The sequence below is a fragment of the Pantherophis guttatus genome, chromosome 1 (assembly GCF_059756535.1).
Source record: "Pantherophis guttatus breed Tessera chromosome 1, ASM5975653v1, whole genome shotgun sequence".
NCBI classification, from domain to species: Eukaryota; Metazoa; Chordata; class Lepidosauria; order Squamata; family Colubridae; genus Pantherophis; species Pantherophis guttatus.
The window spans coordinates 90,160,058-90,182,353 of record NC_142063.1 but is presented as its reverse complement, the minus strand read 5'-3'; the positions used below and the strand labels follow the sequence as shown (position 1 = coordinate 90,182,353).

The 22,296-nt window shown below is 36.4% G+C and overlaps 1 protein-coding gene across 2 annotated transcripts in view; it reads right to left on the bottom strand.

The window, feature by feature from the left end:
* The window catches only part of LUZP2 (leucine zipper protein 2), a 394,955-nt gene that overhangs the window by 143,153 nt on the left and 229,506 nt on the right, over positions 1-22,296 (bottom strand). The window lies entirely within an intron of this gene.

Sequence of the window (22,296 nt, the reverse complement as noted above, 5' to 3'; positions counted from 1 at the left end):
CCATTACAATATTAACAATGTAATAGTATAGATGCTACACTACACTACAGAGTACCATACTTCAGTCTCATGTCTTTTCTCTTGAAAACTACATTCCAGATTTCAGAAAAAAAAATATACTAAAAATTGAAGGATAACTGTTTTCTGGTTGTTGTTGTTTTGCATTGAACAGGAACATATATTTGTAGGAACTGCTTAAGTTTGCATTACATTTAAATGGAAGGGTATCTCCATCTCAATGATCCTACCAGCAGTAGCTCCAGTTTTAAAGAAAACATTACCTTTATGTCACTTAGGATTCTAGAAATTGTATACATGCTAACCATGGTAAGCAAAAACACTATTTTCACTCCATTCCTTTTTCTGTGCTTGTTATTTTTAAATTGGTGTTTTTGTATTCATCATTCAAATCTGCAGATAAAAGTCACATTCCAATGAGGCAATAGGCACAGTAAGACACATAGTTAACAAGCTCTTTGATGTTGCAAGAAAAAACAATTGCCATCACCGAATAGTTGGAGAAAGGGAGGTGGGGGTCCCTGTTTATTCCTGAGGTTGAACCAGCAAAAAGCTAAAGCCACAAAGACCAGCTTAAAATAATAAAGCCTGACACTTCTCTGTAGGCATTACTTTTTAGGGAATATTCCAATAGTGAAATCCAATTTTTTTTACTACCGGTTCTGTAGGCGTGGCTTGGTGGGAGTGGTGTGGCTTGATGGGCATGGCAGGGGAAGAATACTGCAAAATCTCCATTCCCACCCTACTCTGAGGCTAGCCAGAGGTGGTATTTGAAGGTTCTCTGAACTATTCAAAATTTCCGCTGCCAGTTCTCCAGAACCTGTCAGAACCTGCTGGATTTCACCCCTGGAATATTCCTAGAGAACTCTGGGAGTTGTAAATCACCATGTTTAGAAGTTTACTTCAAGAAGGCTTCTACACAGAAAGGATATTGATTAAATTTGCAGTGGAGAAGAGCTATAGCATTGTACTCCTATAGATTCACTCTCTTCACACTGACACCAATTACACAATTCCTACGAAGTACTGGGGGCAGCAGGGATAAATGTTGAGGACAAAAAGATACCCATGCACCTTTGATAGTTATTTCGTAAACTCTGAATCCAGAAGTATCAAATTTGAAGTCATTCTTATACAGGCAGTCCTTGACGTACGACCACAATTGAGCCCAAAACTTCTGTGGCTGAGCAAGACAGGTATTAAATGAATTGTGTCCCATTTTACAACTTTTCTTACCACAGTTATTAAGCAAATCACTGTAGTTGTCAATAACATAGTTGTTGAGAGAATCTGGCTTCCCCATTGATTTTGCTTGTCAGAAACTCGCAAAAGGTGTTCACATGACCCTGGGAAACTGCAACCGTCATAAATATGAGTCAGTTGCCAAGGATATGAATTTTGATCACATGACCATAGAGTGCTGCAATGGTCGTAAGGGTGAAAAACGGTCACTTTTTTCAGTGCATTGTAACTTTGAAAAGTCACTAAATGAACTATTGTAAGTTGAGGACTATCTGTAAGTGGTTATTTACTAAGTTCTCCTTGTTTTGGGAATCTGCTGAGACAGAGCTAAATTAAGGGCTGACCCAATTATCTCCCTAATTACAAGCTAAGTGACTGAAGTAGAATTAACTATAGAACTAGTTCAAGCTTTTTAGAAGATGATTCCCTTATTGCAGACTGATCTGGATCAATACATGACAAAATATTGTCACTGGAAAGTATGAGGGTTGGATTTTAGAAGGATACCAAATGGCAAAAGAGATTTGTATGTGTTTTTTGAGAAGCCAGGGATGTGTACTGGTAAGAGAATCTCACAGTGCAAACTCATATTCAAGGGGGATGAACTAAATCTTTATCTGTTTCTGAGGTAGTTAATAAATCTAAGATTGGTATGGAATGGTCTTTGTGTCTTGCTAATAGATGTCTAATTGATTACGCCACCGATTCTGGACTGAAATTGGTTTGTCAATATTTTCTCCAGCAGGTGGTGAATCAGTCAGAAAATCAACAATGCGCCTTCCAGCTTCAGGCGTTTTCCTAGCAGATTCAGCATTCTTCCTTTCCCCCTTATCATATATTTCAATAACCATTGGGATGCAGGGTAGAGTGCCAGTCCATCTTTCAGAAAGTCAGTCGGTCCAGGGGCCTTCCCATCTCTTTTCTTCAGAACTTTCCTGAATAAATAATATTACAAAGGACCAAATTATGTCAGCCTGCAATCATTCCTCCTATGCGTGAAAATTCCCTTCTGCACAGAGAGGAGCTATAGGTGGTTCACAGCTGCTCTAAGCTTTGAATTCCTTTCTTCTGAACTTAACAGAGAGAAATCAACCCAATCTTTTATTTTCAAAGAAACAATGCTTCATCTTAAGTAGTGATTTTCTTGTCTTAGTTATATCTTGCTACTATAGCTAACCTTTTCTTTTCTTTTTTAAAGCCTCCCTCACTCGAGAAAACTGAAGAAAGAAAAAGAGACGAAGGGGAGTGGTTCCAATCAATTTGTAGACTGCAGCATCAACATACAGGGCCCTGTATGTTATCCAAGTATCAGGAGAGTTGGAAGAATGAGTTCCAGGATTTTTTTTAATTACTGTAATTAAAATTCTTTTTATTATTTTGTGTCTCTAATCAAGGTTCAGTCCTGCCCAGCAATTATCTATATACTCCACTGACACCTTAGGAAGATCTTTATTAGAATCCCATCTCTTTTCTCTGAGGTATAGGGGATCTTTTTCTACAATGTGTTTCTTTACATTGTATTTGTATGGGTATAGGTCAGGGGTCAGCAACCCACGGCTCTGGAGCTGCATGTGGCTCTTTCATCCCTCTGCTGCAGCTCCCTGTCGCCGGTCGGCTCCACAATTGATAGGACTTTCGGTTAGGACAGATAAAGAAAAAAGGAAGCCGCACTATCAGGAGACTTTATGATAGGAGAACTGGACTTCCAGGCAGCAGAGGAAAAAAGACACCATGCTAGGAGGAGACTCTATGGTGGGGGAACCAGACTTCTGGACAGCTCCAGAATCGAATTGGGGGCTTCTGATTAGGGCCTTTGTGACTCTTTGAGTGTTTAACGTTGGTGACCCCTGGAATAGGTCTCTCTCTGGGTTTGCATTCAATGTGTAGAAAGAAAATACGATTTTGGAAAGTTAGTTGGGTTTTGTGATTAAAGCAGTAGAACTAGATCATGAGTTCTAATCTGACCTCAGCCACGAAAAGCTAGCCGGGTGACTTTGGGCCATTCACTCTCTTTCAGCCCAACCCCCCTCACAGAGTTGTATTTGTGAAGAAAACAGGAGGAGGTAGATGTATTGGATATGTTTGCTGCCTTGAGTTATTTGTAAAAATAATAAAGGCAGGATATAAATACATGAAAAGATATATACATACACTATTTCTTTTCTCAACCTTGGAAGCTGCAACTTAAAGTGAGTGTCATTTCACTGCAGATACCTCTGGGTTGGTGTAAATAAGAAACAATATATTAGCCTGCAAGATGGAAATCTTTTCTTTCACAGAAAAACATGAACATATTTGAGAGATAATGGGGTTTCTTTCATTTGCCAATTATGCCAAAAACTGTCCAGTATTGTTCTTACTGTTAGTGGGGAATATTGCATATTCCACAGCTATGGCCAAGGCTAGTTACTTACTCTATATGTTCACTTTTTAAATAAAACATGTTATGCAAAAGCTTCTATTGACCAAAGCCATAGTAGACCATATCAGTGGGTCCATTTGATGATGACTATGGCATGTGAAAGTTTGCAACCTGGAATTTAAAAGTAAATTACACATAAGAGGAATGTATTAATGACTGAAATTAAATAAAGAAAAATAGGTATGTTGTTGGGCTTTAAAATAAAAGAAAACAATAAAATAAAAGAAAACAATGTATACATCTGAATGAAGGTAGCCTGATCTTGTGAAATAGAGTTGATATATGTATGAAGATTTTTTTTTTGCTTAATTGTTAATGAATTGGACAAAACATATCTCAAAAAGTATGGATTTGTGTCATCTACTGTCATAAGAATACATATGGAAGTAAGAATTCACAGATTAGAGATAGCTGTATGTTAAGTTCCAGGGAATTGTAATAATGGAAGAATTGAGAGCCAGTTTGATGTAAGGTTGAGGTTGCTAGCCTGGAAACCAGGATATGGTGAGTTCTAGTTCTGGCTTGGCTATGAAAGCCATCTGGGTGACTTTGCACCAGTCACTCTCTCTCTACCCAACACATTTCATAGGAACATTGTGATGAAAAAGAGGAGAAGGAGGGAGTATTATGTATGTTCACCACCTTAGGTTACTAATAAAATAATAAAGGAGGGATAAAAATCTAATACATAGATAATAATTTTAATTCCAGGAGAGTGTAGAAGAAAATTATGCAATACTTTGAATGAATGGGAGACGGGTTATCAAACTGAATCAATGCATAGAAATAAAAGAAGAAAAGATAAGGGGGAAAAAAGTATAGGTCTATTTGGAGAGCCAGGAAAATGAAAATGATGCCTACCCTGTGAGTATTGCCTAGAAGAGGGTCTATTTTTTTTTAATTTGATTTATAGGCCGCCCTTCTCCGGAGACTCAGGGCAGCTTACAGTGCGTTAAGCAATAGCCTTCATACTTTTGTATATTTATACAAAGTCAGCTTATTGCCCCACAAACTGGGTCCTCATTTTACCTACCTTAGAAAGGATGGAAGGCTGAGTCAACCTTGAACCTGGTGAGATTTGAACTTACAGTAATTGCAGACAGCTGGTGTTAATCACAATGCTTTTAGTCTGCTGAGCCACCAGGCCCGTTTTGCATCTAATGTATGGTTTAAACATAAATCTAGTTATATATAAATAGGCCAAAGGAATGAATATAAATCTAAAAGCAAGCTATTTCATTGTTTATGATGTCAAGATGTGAAAAATTCATGAAAAACGTTAAGGGAGATGAGAATTCTGCATCTGGTACAGATCAGTTTTTAATGGTGTCAGAGTTGAGGAAAAACTGGAGAAGGAAGAAAACAAGGCAAGAGAAAGAAAACAGAATAACTGCAGGAACAGGAACGTTTGAGGCATGTATGAAAGACTATTAGAAGAAATAGTAATCTTCCATTTCAACAGAATGAATGGGAAATGAACCTAAGAAAAAGAGGAGGCAGAAGCTGCTTGGAACAGAATGAAAAGAATTACATTACAGAGAGTCTCAGAAGTGTGTGGAATCGCGCTAATGAAAAATATGGAAAATGATGCTTGATGGAACGATAACATGAAAGAGGTTGTGAATGAGAAAAATTGTATGAGGGAATGACTGCTTTTTTTAAAAAAGAGAAAAATATAGTACAGTGTATATGGAGTTAAAAAGATAGAAATAATATAGCAAGGAAGGAGCAAAGATTAAGAGGCAGAGTAAATGCTGACTGTTTTTCATGGAAGTAAAATTGTTTTGGAAGTAGGTGAAAAGGCCTACGGGAAAGTGAATAGGAATTAAAATAAACAATGTTGAACTGATATGGGATAAAACAGAAGCGGAGAATTGCTCAAAGGAATATTTTAGAGATTTCTAAGGGAACAATAGCATTACAATATGTTGAGTAGGATTTAAAGGAATGCAATACATTAAAAATGGATGAAAAGGAAATCATAAATGCTATGAGAATGTCAAAAAAGTGGTTAGACTGGGACAGTATATAGTGTAAGTGAAGAAGTGTTAAAATATAGATGACATTTGTTTGTGGCCTGACTTATGTGATTGTTTAATCATTATATAAAATCATAAATCTTGGAAGATTTCAGCGGTCTTCTAATCCAACCCCTTGAATGTGGCAGAAATCTTATGACCAACACTTTGAATTACATCAGGAAAGAAACTAGGAACCAGTAGCTTGGGCAATAGGCATGTACATGGGCAAACTTAGAAACACCCACAACTACATATGTTGTTGCATTTTGAATCAGTTGTAACTTCCAAATGGTCTGCAATAGGAACTACATGTTGCAGAACATACTGCAGTAATCCAAATCAGAAGTGAACAAGGCTTGAGTGAGCTAATTTAGGAAAGGACATAATTGGCACCCAAGACAAATTTGCATAAAGACCCTCCTAGCCACAATGTCCCCCTGTTTCGTGACCAGGAGCCATAAATACAACAGGATGGAGCACCAGCTCAGTCTGGGGGAGTGCAACCCCATGCAAAGATGGTATAATACTAAAGACTGGGGTTCCAGACCCCAAAGCAACTTTGCTTACCAAGTTTGAATCAAAATAATCTCCTCTTCCATCCAGACTCTCATAATCTCCAGGCACTTGAATAACACCACAACAACACCAGTTATTTGGCCAATGGTGATGTATAACTGGGTATCATCAGCATATTGATGATATTCACCCCATGATGGTGAATAACCTTGCCCAGCAGTTTCTTGTAAATGGTAAAAAAGAAAGGAGAGAAACCTAAGCCCTGAGAGACTTTGCATTGATGGGGCCCAGGGCCTAGGATCCATTAACTCTGACTGAAACCAACTGTGGACAAAGAAGGAAAACCACAGGAAAACAATGGTTCCCCCCTGTTAATTCCCAAAGCTGGCTGAGAAGAATCCCATGACTAATGGTATGATATTCAGGATGATCAGTTTGGAGCCCTCTAGAGGTCATTCACAATCATGAACAATGCCATTTCAGTACTGTATGCCCATCTGTATCCAGATTGAAAAAGTCCACATAATCTGCTTTAGCCACAGTTTTCCGAAACCGAGCATCAACCACTGTCTCAATAGTCTTCTCGTAAAAGATAAATAAAACTTGATTTTAGAACAAAACAAAGGGTTTAACCCAAGTAGGGTTAAACCAGTATGGAGAAGAAGGTGCAAAATATGACAATCAATCACAAAAAAAAGGAAAAAAAAGAAGTTATTGAGTATTGAAAACAAACAAAGAAACAAAAGCATATTTTGGAAAGACTGAGGCTTAGAGGGATTTAATTGCCAGGTAGAGTAGCAGGTAGAAGAAGCAAGAAAACAGGTTAATAGTCAGTAAGCTCTACCCATGGTCATGTTTATTTGGTGGGATATCTAGTTACACCTATATACATACACATTCCTATTTTATATAGCAGTTCCATATATCAACATATTTCCAAGCACCTTGATTTCCAAGCCACTGAAGCATTAAATTCTTAAATGGCAATTATACACAGCCAAGACTGAACACAACAAATGCTCTTTATAAACAAAAGACATAAGAAAAGAAAAAAAATATCATCTTACTGTTTCTTCATGTCTTGTGCTGAATGTTCTAACCCAGAATAATAATGGTATCAACAACATATAGGGGACGGCTTTACTAAAGGAAGACATTTGGGAAATATAAAACAAATTGGATTGATTACTGAACTGGATGAGCAGAATACGTTCTATTCTCAGGAAGGAAACTGCAGTTTTGAAGCATAGCTTTATTGTATCATTTTTTTTTAATGTGCTGTCCCATCCTTTGTCATAGTCACAAACTGCAGTTGAGCACAAGCTAAAAGTAAACATCAATACAGCATGCTTCCCAAAAAAGGAGTTTTTTAGCCTGCATATAGTTATTAGGTATATAGTGCATTAGGTATATAGTTTTTAAAACACACGAAGAACTCATTCCATTGCCCTCTGCATTGATCAGGTTTCACCTTGATTGTGATCAGAATGGGAGGACTAGACACCACTAGCTCAATGCAGCCAGCAGAGGGCAGCCTTCTTGTGAGTTGGCAGCAAGGACTCAGCATTGGTGAGAAGGCTGCCCCTGCTGGTGGTGTCAATCTAGTGGCATCAAGTTGTGATAGACCTGATTGCAGTATCTAGTTCTGCACCCTATAAGAGAGAATTAAAGTACAACAATAAGAAAAGATTGAATAAACTGAGAATATTTATCCTTTAGGGGAAAAAAAACTGTGAGAGGGATCTTGGAATCTTACTGGACAATCACTTAAATATGACTTCAGTATGCTGCAGCTGACAAAAAAGCCAATACAATCCTAGGCTTCATTAACGGAGAGATAGAATCAAGATCATATGACATGTTAGTGCCACCTTATAATGCCTTGATAAGACCACACATGGAATATTACATCCAGTTTTGGTTGCCACGATGTGAAAAAGATGTTGAGGCTCTAGAAAGAATGCAGAGAAGAGCAACAAAGATGTTTGGGAGGTTGAAACATATGAAGAATGGTTGCAGGAATTGGTTATGTCTAGTTTTATGAAAAGAAGGACTAGGGAATGATACGATAGCAATATCTGAGGGGTTGCCACAAAGAGGAGAGGGGTCAATCTATTCTCTAGAGCACCTGAAGGCAGAACAAGAAACAATGGATGGAAACTAATCAAGGAGAGAGTCAACCTAGAACTAAGGAGAAATTTCCTGACAGTTAGAACAATTAATCAGTGGAACGACTTCCCTGTCTGGAGGTTTAAAAAGCACGCTGGACGTTTTTAAGAAGAGATTGGGCAGCCATTTGTCTGAAATATAGGATTTCCTGCTTGAAACCTTCAAGGTCCCCTCCAACTGTGTTATTCTGTTATTCTGTTAAGTACTTAAAGGGATACCTCACTGAAGAAGGTCAAGATAGATATGCCTATGATTCTGTATTCAGGATATAGGAATAAGCTCAGAACTCAGAATCAGGTAGAATGTTATGAAATAGTTGCAAACAACAGGAGCTATTTAACCATGGACTCCACAGAGTGAATAGTTATAATGATATAACACATCATTAAATCATCACAGAAGTGACACAAATCATATACTATTTATCATTTGTATAATGATAGGCACAATTTAAATAATCAGTGCTATTTTCAGGAAGATATGGTATGCATTATGTCATCCTCGTTTTATTTAAGGGAGGGATAATATCTCCAGACCTTAAAGAAGGGATATGTCTTCTTGTCAAGAGATTATCTTTGGATCCAATGCTCTTGGATACCTATCATTCCAACTCCAGCATTGATTTTTAAGGAAAAGTTGTAGAGAAGGTAGTTGGACTGCAGCTGTTGAAACCCTATAGGAAGCAGTTTATCTCAATCCATTTTGATCAGGTTTTAAGCTGTGATTCAATTCTGAAACAACTTTGATCACATCACATTTTGATGACATTTCTATGGCAGAGCCAGAGCCAGGAGAAGTATGAAGGCTCTTACTTAATGCACTGTAAGCCGCCCTGAGTCTCCGGAGAAGGGTGGCATATAAATCAAATTAAACAAACAAACAAACAAAAAAAGAAGTGGTACATCCATCTTTATGCTTCTGGATATCTTGGTAGCATTCAATACCATTGGCCATGATGTCCTTGTGGACCAGCTCTGAAGTCTGAGAATCAGGGACACAATCTTGTGGTTCTCCTCCTTCCCTTAGATCTGGAACTAGTTGGTGCTGTTTGAGAAAAAAAGACATTTCCTAGGTCCCTCCTTTTTAGGCTGCCACAGTATTTGGTGTTCTTTCCTGTTCAACAGTTTTATAGAAAACTGCTAGATGAGATCATTCACTGTTTTGGAATATGGTACTCAGTTATATGTTTCTATTCCAGGCTGGCCAAGTGAATTTATTAAAATCCCATTTCAGTGCCTGGAAAGCATGGAGGCATGGATGGGAAGGAAGATCAATCTTATCAGGAGTGGATATTAGGGTTACCTAGATTCAGGCAGATTTCAACATTAATCTTAGCTGGATTCAAAGGTGGCCTTACAACTCCTGCTCAATGAGGGCCTTTGCACATTTCATTTGGTGTACCAACTGTGTCCTTTCCTGGATTGACATGTCCTTCAGAGAATCAGTCACTTCATAGATTGAGTATTACAATGTGTTGCACATGGGACTGCCCCTGAAAACCATTTGAAATCTTCAACTGGACCATCATGGGCAATGACGATCATGCTTCAGTATACCAATCTGACACTGTAACTTTGAATATTCACTAAATGAACTGTGGTAAATTGAGGACTACCTGCATTTTAGTGCTTACTGGCTGAGAATACATTTTGAAGGGGTGCAGTATATGAAAGTCCCTTATGTTGACTGAACTTATTCTTCTGTAATCCTAGGTGGAAAAGCCACAGACCGATCTGAGACTGTTGGAATATAAAGATATTCGTTATGATAAACTTTTCCTCATGGTTCATTATGGAAGAAAAAAATATCTTGACCAGGCTTCTCCCTCTTAATACTGACTTTTGAAAGTAATTGGACTCCAAGGCCATGAGTAATGCACTTTTGTTGTTGTTAGTTGCGAAGTCATGTCCGACCCATCGTGACCCCATGGACAACATTCTTCCAGGCCTTCCTGTCCTCTACCATCCTCTGAAGTCCATTTAAGCTCATGCCTACTGCTTCAGTGACTCCATCCAGCCACCTCGTTCTCTGTCGTCCTCTTCTTTTGCCCTCAATCTTTCCCAGCATTAGGCTCTTCTTCAATGAGTCCTTCCTTTTCATTAGGTGGCCAAAGTATTTGAGTTTCATCTTCAGGATCTGGCCTTCTAAAGAGCAGTCAGGGTTGATCTCCTCTAGGACTGACAGGTTTGATTGCCTTGCAGTCCGAGGGACTCGCAGGAGTCTTCTCCAGCACCATAGTTCAAAGGCCTCAATTCTTTGGCACTCAGCCTTTCTTATGGTCCAACTTTCACAAATAGAGTAATGCACTAACTTTACTCATTAGTTTTCAAGAAATAATAAGGATTATGATGATGAAGAGGAGGAGGACGAGAAAACTTGTTAATTTTGCTAATCACAATTTAAAATGTCAGTAACAATTTTTTGATTGCTGGTAATTCATAATCTAAATATTCACAGGAACAGAACTGTTTTAGATGTAATTTCATCTTACGCATATCTAGACTTCCTGAAGATCACAATAGAATGAAGAGAACTCACTACACAGATACATTGATTTTAACAATTAATAAAGTTATAGGCTGCTTAATCTCAATTATTTTTATGAAAGGTTGTTTACTTCTGAAAACATAATATAAGGCCAAACCTATGCACTGGTTCCTAGGAGCACAGAAAAAGACATGTGCTTGAATATGAATATCAACTGCAGGGGAAAAAACTAGGTGAAATCATATTATGAATATTAAATATAAAATGAATTACGTTATGGTTAAATGTTTGATAAAGCAAAACATTGCTATATTATGGGGAAAGAAATGACAATAGTAAGCAATACTACTTGGTGGCAGCAGCCTTAAGTTTCTACTTCTGCATCAAAGAAGATGGTTTCCAACAAAAAAATTATTATAATATTTTTAATATTGTAGGTTTTTTTTCCATGATTTGGCTACACATTCATGATATTTCTGCATGCATCACTAGATTAAATGCTTCGAAATGTGTGGCCTGAAAACACTAAAGTTTCTATGGAGTTTCTAAGTATTAGAAGCAATTGAGTCATTAATTCAATTAAGAAATCAGCTTGATGCATACGTTTGAAGAGACTTCATACATAGATCTGATGCAGCTAAGGAATTAAATAATATCAATATTCAAGAATTATAGATTACGATAACACAAGGGATAACCTTAGGTTTAATATAAAAAAAGACAAGCAACAAAATACACTATTATTGTTCAGTTAAAAATGAAAATAGTTTACTATAGAATAGGGAATTTGTTTATTTGAATAAAAATGTTACGTTTTTAAAAAATTGGAAATCACAGTGAAGAGATAGATGATAGATAGATAGATAGATAGATAGATAGATAGATAGATAGATAGATAAATATAGATAGATAGAAGAGAGAGAGAAAGTGAACATCAAACTTCTTTTTTGCAGGATATTGAAACACTGAAATTATGTTTCCAACTAAAATAAGATTACAGAATATCAATATGAACAAGGCAGAGAGATAATACAGAAATGACCTTGAACTAAAATTATAAGAAAAGTTAACAGAAGAATGAAGATATTTCAAAGAATAGAGAAACTGTATGTACCAAGAAAAGCAATATCTGGGAATAGAAATAAATAGCTGAAAATAGATATGGTTCTAGAAGACGAGATGGCTCTTCTTGAGAGCTAAACAGTAGATAAACATAAAAATAATGATAAATTGTTTAACTTTAAATTATTATGGTTTTAGGCTACATAATACATTAGAAGGGAAATGGTAAGTCCCTAAAAGGATACTTTAGAATAGTCATAATCATTGAAGGAAAATCGATATCATATGGCTAATGTGGACTCTTGCTTTTGTGTAAGAAAAAACAATGTGTACCATAGAAACTTTTCATTATGGACACTTGCTCATGTTCTCATTTGATGTATCAAAATAGTAAATACCATTTTTGCTATCTGTCCACTTGATTAATGAAATAATATAAGCCAACTAAATAGGTTCCATTAAGCTGTAATATTAGAATTTGCATAAATAATAAATCCATATACATAAATACTTCAAAGGAAACCTAGCAGTAGACTAGGAGGATTGTTTACTTTCTACATCTTTACCTGAAAACTCTTGGGAAAGTGTTGCAGCTGTTCTGTGTGACTCAGGGGTTGAAGTCAATATTATTTGATTATTGTAGACAATTTGGAATTGATTGAAATATTTCCCTTTCGTAACATAAGTTCCCATGATAAGTTTACTGCACAGCAGAATTTTCTGTGACATTGTAACTGACAATGAAGCCCAATTTATGGCAGCAGAACTCTAGCTACTCCAAATATCCTATACCTCTGACTCTCATTACCACAAATGGCAAGTTGGAGACTGAATCATAAACTGTTGTATTACAGTTCGGTATTACTCTTTTAAGGTGGAGGTCAAAAACCACTGAAGGCTACTGGATATAGCTTAGCAGAATTGTCAACAGGGAAATAACCCAGAATATCCTTTTTGTCCCTCAATACGATTTTATTTGGAACTGATCTGACATTGGAAAAAAATCCCCTTTTGTTTGTAAAGCCAAGTGCCTAGCCATTTTTATAACCAGTTCCATTAATTCAGTCAGAAATTACTAGCTGTACTGTAAGATACAAAGAAAAGACAGGACAGACTGCGCAGCAAATCTTTGTAATCTCTTAGAGGCAAAGGACCTACCATGAAAGTTGCAAAGTGGACTTTCATGAATTATGCTGGATTCTAGATGCAGCCGAGGTGGCGCAGTGGTTAGAGTGCAGTACTGCAGGCTACTTCAGCTGACTGCTAGCTGCAGTTCAGCAGTTCAAATCTCACTGGCTCAAGGTTGACTCAGCCTTCCATCCTTCCCAGGTGGGTAAAATGAGGACCCAGATTGTTGGGGGCAATATGCTGACTCTGTAAACCGCTTAGAGAGGGCTGTAAAAGCACTATGAAGCGGTATATAAGTCTAAGTACTATTGCTAGTTTGGGGGTTTTGCTTAGCATTATAACTGTAATATGCCTATTTTAAGGCCAAAATAATATTTTTTAACAGAATAACAGGGTTGGAAGGGATCTTTCGGGGAAACATGGTGTGTGTGTGTGTGTGTGTGTGTGTGTGTGTGTGTGTGTATATGTATATATAGATGTGATTCTACTGAGCTGGAGCTACAAAAAAACCTTGGTTACGTAGGGAAAACCTGGCTAGAAGAAAAACACACACACACACACACATTGAGGTGTATGTGCATGTGTGTGTTCATTCCATATTCTACAACCGTGTCTTGTAGGATTAAATGTTAAAGGAAAAATGGTAGAGTGAATTAAGATAAAATGAGACCCATGGGTGTTGATAATTATGAGAGTAAAAGCCTAGAAGGCTAGATCTCAGCAATGGCATGAAGTTTTTGTTTTGTTTTTTAAATAGATGATTATATATTCATTCCTGTCTTCAGGTCCATTCATTTTAGTAATTTAGTTTTGCAGCATTGACGTAAATTCAAAAAGATCGCTGGAATTCTCCTGCAAAAATTCACCATGAATAATAATTTTAAACATCAGCCTACATTCCTTGATTCAGGTTAACTGCCTATCAGTGTCAGAGCCAAACAGAGCCAATTAAGATAATAGTTCTAATATTCTTCTGTGTTTTGATTCAAAGAATTATGTACATTTGTGAATTTAAACAAAACTACATTCAAAAAGCCAAATTATCTAATAGTGATTTTGAAGAATATTGATGTGAGCACAGAGAGAGAACAGTAAAAGAAAATCAAGGCATTTAAGTCTATAGCGCAAGATCAAAATTAATCTGATTTTGTGCCATGATCATAATGGGGCAATTTGGCAGTGTGGGTAAGTCAAGCATCCATGAATCTATCAATCAAGCCTATAGTTACAAATATACTGGGACATAGAATATTCAAATATGCTAAAAAGAAAAACATTTATAACAGAAGGAAAGTAGAACAAACAAAAAAGTACAAATGACTTGCTCAGGACCACAACATCTCATTTTGAGTATCTTCAAAGAGCAGACTAGGGTTAGAGTGATGCTCTTCCTTTCTTTAGATATTGTCAAGTTAAAAGGATCAGGATCATGCATAAAGTTGTGGCATAGAAGATTTATTCAAACTTTTACACAAGAGTCTAGTCAACTAACAGTCAGCACTAAATTAGGTAAGGGTCAATGGTATTCAAGGGGAGGATGGGACTTGGATCTCTTGTGGCAATACAAGAACTCTAAACTGAGGACGTGTTTAACTCCACCACCACCACCCCAACTCTGCCTGCTCTTCTCCTGCAGAGACTTATGTAATATAATTTGTCATGTTATGGTTTTACTGGTGACCCATTGGATAGCTATGACTTGGAGATAGCATCATTATTTTTTCCTACTATATAGACACACAGAGAGGGAAACATACTGTACATACTAAATTAGTCCCTATTATTATCAGCAGAGAAACATCAATAGTAGGATAGTATAGTAAGCAGCATCAGCCCTGGGATCCTGTTTTTTGGCTTTTGTTTTTCTACATGAATTATTTCAGTCACCTTCCCTACAAGACTCTGTGCCTTCATTGCAGGTCCTAAATCTCTGTCCTGAAGCGTAGCCCTAGTTGATCACTAAATCCATAATCATATACCACCATTCCCTATTTTATCATGACTGTTTTAGTGAGGTAAAGCAAAGGACACCATTTCCTGTATTCTATAGAATAATAAATGAGAGCAGGCAAATGTTACACAACTAGAAGCAAGACAACTAACACTTATGGGATAAGTGAAAAAAATGCTAATAATAATACAACTGTGATGTTCCACTATTATCCATGTTTTTGTTTGTTTTGTTTGTTTGTTTTATTAGGCTTATATGCCGCTCTATCTCCAACAGACTCAGGGCGGCTCACAACAATAAAAACCACAATAATCCATTATACAAAGTTAAAATGCCTAATTAAATCAGATAAAGCTAAAAAAACCCGTATAAATCCCCATCAGTCCAGGCCGGGGGACTCGAACAAGCAGGTTACTGTATTCGAAAAATTTAAATGCTGATCACATTAAGATTAACTGATATTCAAATTAGCATGGATGTTATTGAAAACCACTTTCAAGAACAATCTAACTTCTAGATGAAATGGCTTTGTTTATACTTTCTGCCTCAGAGTACTGTGGTATAAAAACTGAATCTCCCTAGAATTTTCTTTTCTACTTTTAAATATGCCTTTTAAACAGCAAAGAGTTTTAGCTATTAGATTCCACAAAGTAAAGACTATTGCTTTAACTGACTTTAGCTGGAATAAGCCTTATGATTCCCTAAGCATAATGTTCAGTTCAACATCTTCAAGGTAGATTGCAAACTGGCTCATTCTTTGGAATTAGTATGTGAATTTAACTCCTTAGCGTGTTTCCTTGCCTTCTCCAGTTCTCAGATTCTTTAAGTAATGGTCACTTTGCTACAGAACTTAATAAAATATATTGTTTGGCTTCTCTGCCAAAATAAATTTTTATTATCTCTCACAACAGCTACATCTATTGATATTTTCTACAAAAAAATAAAAATAAAACTGAGTCTTCCCAAAGCTTTAAAAAAAAAAAAAAAAAAAAAAAACCACCCCCCCCCCCAAAAAAACCCCCACCTGGCTGAATTCAGGTTTGGTGGTGTCCTTGACAGTTCCAAGGAATGAGATGAGCTATAGAATTCAGATAGACAGAAATAATAAAGTCCTACTCAGGGCTGGAAACACCGAGCATATCTCAATGCAAGACACGGATGTGCCAATGTTTTGAGAACTGTTACTTGTATTCGGCTCAACCTGTTAAGTTTGCTGTTTGGACCACTTGGGATTAGAGTGTCTCTATGGCCTTGATTATGGCCTTGCCCACAATTTTTCCAACCTGTAAATCTTAATGTTTGAGGAGGAGACTTTAACATGTATAAATATGGAAACATTTTACCTCAGCAATCAAATGCTGGGTAGTGTGTCTTAAAAATAGAATAGAATTTTTTTTTTATTGGCCAAGTGTGATTGGACACACAAGGAATTTGTCTTGATTCATATGCTCTCAGTATACATAAAAATAAAAGATACATTTGTCAAGAATCATAAGGTACAACACTTAATGATAGTCATAGGGTACAAATAAGCAATCAGGAAACAATATCAATATAAATCGTAAGGATACAAGCAACAAAATTACAGTCATACAGTCATAAGTGGGAGGAGATGGGTGGTGGGAATGATGAGAAGATTAATAGTAGTGCAGGCTTAGTAAATAGTTTGACAGTGTTGAGGGAATTATTTGTTTAGCAGAGTGATGGCATTTGGGAAAAAACTGTTCTTGTGTCTAGTTGTTTTGGTGTGCAGTGCTCTATAGCGTCGTTTTGAGGGTAGGAGTTGAAACAGTTTATGTCCAGGATGTGAGGGGTCTGTAAATATTTTCACAACCCTCTTTTTGACTTGTGCAGTATACAGGCCCTCAATGGAAGGCAGGTGGGTAGCAATTGTTTTTTCTGCAGTTCTAATTATCCTCTGAAGTCTGTGTCTGTCTTGTTGGGTTGCAGAACCAAACCAGACAGTTAGCAAGACCTACAGAAAAGAAAAGACTGGAGGAGCGTAATAGCACTCTTCACAAATCATAAGAGATGAGGAAAAGAGAGCAAAATATTATTTCTTTGCTGACTGCAGTTAAAGAGCTTAGATATAATGGGAAATTATAGGAATAGTAAACTGTCTTCTTCTTCCTTGTTTTATCTGTTAAAACAATTCTAGCTGTAGTTTTCATATACTGAGCAGAACATTGGCCAATCTCCAAACGTTATTGCATTCTATGACTTTATACTTCCAGACATCCTGTGATTTTGTGACAGTTCAATTGCTAGGATGGTTTACTAATAATAGGTCATTTTAGGTGGAATAAGCTCATTTACTTTTGTAAAACTATTTTAAGATACTCATGTCACCTGTGGTGAGGTAATTAAAGCTTGCAGAATGTCACTATGTTTCTCCAATCACTAGAACACACTTCATATTTTCAAATCAGTCCCAAATAATAGCTATGACCTATTCTGTAATCTCTTATACAGAGTTCCTGTAAATATGAATTTGGAAGACTGTGTGAGTTGAACATCTTAGAGATGAAAAGTTTGGGATTTACATACTTGGTCACAGATTAAAACAGTCATTTTGTTTCAGATCACTTTTTGGGCAAAAGTATAACTCATTGCTTGGGTTAATCTAGAAATAGTGGTGCCTTTTTCATATATTCTTTATCAGTAACACATTTCACTCTGCTCTGCTTGACCTATGTGACTTTTTTTTTTTTTTGAGGAAAAAAAATCATGTTTTACACATTTTATCAGTTCTCTCACTGTGCTGTCTGTCTGACATATTAAATTCTCTAAAACATTTCAAATGAGTCCTCGAGCAGTGGTTCATATTATATAATCTTCCTTTGAAGCACTTTTACAATTTCCTTAAAATATCTGCACTTTAAAATGGCGGTCTGTTGAAAGGTTTTCAAGAATCTCATTGAAAAGGAGACCCTTCTCTTTCCTCTTTCTAATTAAATACAGAGTAATTCACTACACCCATATCTTCTTTCCTCACTTGTTCACTTCTTCAGGTACCTCAAAAAATAAGGTGGTTTTATTTTTACACACTCTGTACAGGTTATACATACCAATTTTGGCTATTCCAAAGGTGTATAAAATAAATGAAGGCACATTCACCAAAGATTCTACCTAGTGGAAATATCAAGAGCCTAATGTGCATATTTCATTTCTTCATCTTTTCAGTTTGCTAAATAATGGTCTTAGTGGTGAGCCAATAAAAATTCAAAACTGGTATGGGAGAGAAGGAGAAAGAAGACCTCAAATGAAATATCTAGTTTTTAGTTTTTAGTTTTATAAACTTCAAAAATTTTCTCCACCTCAGATTTAGAAAATATGAATTTTGGTATACTGGTAATCTACCTTGTCTTCCTAGCTTCAATCAGTCTTCTGAGAGTTATGCATTTCTTTCAAGAACCATTATTATTCTATCTCCCCACTCCCAACAAAGTCTATGGTATGTATCCATGTAAATAAATATTTCACTGTTACATTTTGATCCCTTCATTAAAAGGGAGAGAGGGGAAAAGCTTAGAACTGAGAAAAGTGCATCAGAAAAGTGCATCATGATTAACTGAAAGGGAGATTTATTCTTTTCCAATTAAGAAATCTACTAGTCCCCTTCTATCCTATCCTACCCTAACCCTATTTGTATCATACTAGCCTACTTCAATATTACTCAGTATGAATAAACAATAGTAGTAGTATTCAGTATACGTTTTTGCATATTGGATTAAAGGTAAAGGTTCCCCTTGCACATATGTGCTAGTCGTTCCCGACTCTACAGGGCAGTACTCATCTCTGTTTCAAAGCCAAAAAGCCAGTGCTGTCTCTGTGGTCATGTGGCCGGCATGACTAAATGCCAAAAGCTTTTGGGGATTTGAACCGCTGAACTGCCGACCTTTCGATCAACAAGCTCAAAGTCTTAGCCACTGAGCCACCAATCCCTGCATATTGGGTATACTAACATAAATCCTGTTTCTTTAAACCTTAAAATACAAGGATTATATTTTCTTCTGGACAAAAAAATTGTAGCCCTTAGACTGGGTCATTAAATCCAGTCATGATTATTTGCCAAGTTTCATGACATGGGTTAATAAATTATGGAAATCTAATGCTACCTTTTTAGCCTATCTTTGCTAAAAAGATATTTGCTGTTCATTCATTCTCTTTGATCATTCTACTCTCCGGTTCCATTATGCCTGTCCGGCGTAGTAAAGGCAATAAACCACTGTTATATTCCAAGTATACGTGAAGCAACAACAGAATACAAGCAGAAACCCTTGCCAATTTGGAATCTCGCCCAACATTTTTACATGGACCAAAGTATGACCACTTTGGTCATTGATCTGACATTCAGTACTGGGTCAGACAGTGTGTTCTAGTGAAAGAGCAAATTAATTTACCAGGGAAGAGAATGTGCAGATTTATAGCTCCCCTTCACATTTACATGTTTAGCCTCAGAAGCCTGCTGAGTGCTGCCCCCTGAAAATTGGCAGAATGCAACAACCGCAACAGGACAGTCAGACAGGTATCAGAATTACTTAGCATCACAGGGACAGGACGTCGCTAAAAGAAATATTAAATGTTGTCACTTTGGGCTGTCAAAAGTCTAAGAAATTCAGTGAAAAATAAATGGTCTATTTCTACCTCCTGATCTATTATTGCAGGTTCATTCATTCATCTGTAACATTGAGGTAACGAGATGGGAAACTGCAAATGAGCGGAATGCCGGTTTTTCCCCCCATCTCTTTTCTTTTTCCTGACATTTGTTACTGAGGAAGACATTTTTCTGGGCTAATATTTTTTTTCCCAGGGCTGTCATCTTTTGCATTTGTTTGTACTCTTCTGCCTTTTCATCCTGAGGGAATGCATTAATCCCTAGTGCAAAACTGAGACCTGCGCCTCTGCTATCAGAACGACAATTTTCATCTTTACAATATATTTTGGAAAAATCATTTATTCCAAGAAATTTCAGGGGGTAGAAAGAACTGCAATTCTGAATGAATAGAGGAAGCAGAGAACATTCAGATTTAGTTGCTATATCGAGGCAAGATTGCTCTGAGCAAATAGTTTTGGATGAATTTTTGGACATTAAGAAAAAATAGTGCTGAGATATATATTAGGTTGGAAAATCTTCAATGGCATGATAGATATATATCTGTAGATTTAGATTTAGATTTATATCCTACCATTCTTCCGACAGCTCAATGCAATATAGATAGCAGCCCTTCCATTCTTTCTAATTATTAGTTTTGCTGAAATAAAAGGATAGATTGAGCTGAGATAGTTCCACTCCTAACAGCTTAATTGCTATAAAACACAGCTCACCCATTCAAAAATTGCACCAGTCAATTATGTATTTTATTTTGCTCAGTTGATTTAGTCATTCTCAGCAATTTAAAACTGACCCAATTTTTTCTAAGGATGCTTGTTCTGCAATCTGTAGTGTTTTACTAAATTACAATGACCTTCCTATTTTACAAAGTCTTTTAGCTCAGTGTTTTGATTTGGAGCAAGGTGTTTTTATTATTTCACTGTGGGCTTCTGGGATCGCTCTTTGATTCTGCTGATTATTAAACAATGAATATTTAACATGCTCATAGCATATTGAAATGTCCAGGCACATGACATTTTGAAATGGCTAATCTTTCATGTTACCTCTTTCTTGAATGCATAGCTTCAACTTTAAAAAGAAATCTAACAAGTCACAAACAAACCTGTCCTTTCTCCTAGCAAGATTATCAAAGGGGAAAAAAAAAAGACTTAGATGGCTTAAAAGAGATCAGATCGATGAGATATTTCACCTGTTTTTCCTGCACATCATATTTCTGTGCTTAAACAAAAAAATCTCTTTGCCATGAATCCTTAACTGGACTATCTAATCTACTTCCCATTTTCATTGCCAGGATAACATCTGCCACCATGGGACCAATCTTTTCACATATTTATTTGGTGGTTGAGATATTAAAACTTCAGTGTGAAGTGTTGGAGGATATCCAGCAAATTATTTGTAGTCTACATTCAGCAGATACACACAAACACAAAAGAGATAATCACAGTGGATTCTCCAGAGCAAGACAAAGTGTCACTTAGCAATGAAAAGGGATAGCAGTTTAACACTGAACGACTTTTTAGCTTTCTCATTGTTAACGTTAAATGCTTGCATTATATTTTTGTACAAATATGTTATTTTAATCTCTTTTGGCTAAGTTATGGATTATGTCTGATCTATTCATATGGCTACATGTTGCTATCATAGTGTATATTCCCATGAGATGCTAAGATAAATCTGACACTAAGTATGGGTAAGCTACTTATCCATCAGTTTATTCCCCGCTAAAACATCAAATTGTGGCACTTATAGTTGGTTGTTTATCAGACAACTTTTTTTATTGTTGACTGACAATACTTTCTTAAAAATAAAATAAAGCCAAGTAAAATAAAATAAAGTAGTTGGTTATTTTGTCCCTGTTACAAAACCTATGCCTATTGGGTATTTGGGGAAAAAAACAAAGAAGAATAGAGATTGCAATGGAATGGTTTGATTAGACAGCCACTCTGGCTGTCCAGCTCTATTGCCAGAGGTCAGATGTTTGCATTTTATTATCCCCTATTCAAAGTATTGTTTAGATAAATAAATGGCAAACTATAATTTAACCAATGAACTAAATTTCAAATGTTTGTTAATTCTAATCACTTTAATTTGTCACAAGGATATGATCATTCAATCATTTAATTTCCTTAGTTTATTTTCACTGTTTGATAAAATGCTAGATGTCATTTCTCCTAGATGATGGAATAAGAATCTGCATTGAATCTACATTACAGTGTAATGTAGTCTACAGTGTACTCCTCTATGTGTGTGATAAGAGGAAGAAATTGAGGGGTACTTAGTGCTCTCTGAGCTTGCTTGTTTTCTTGCAGACATTTCATTACCCTAATGAAACATCTGCAAGAAAACAAGGAAGCTTAGAGAGCACCAAGGACCCCTCTTTTCAACCCTGAGCTACAAATATTCTCCTATAGGAAGAAAGTTGCTGAATGTATGGACAAATGTTTATTTGTATCTCAATTCATTCAATCCTGAATTGATCAATCCTAGTTAAAGTGTATCTGCTTTTGTAATTTAAAAATTTGAATCACTAAAACCTTTAGAGACAAAAAAGAAGCTGTCCCATGTGCTTATTTCATCTCTTATCACACACACACACACACACACACACACACACATTCTATGACCTATCATATGTAGAGCTTCTTGATATCTCCTTTGGGGTTTT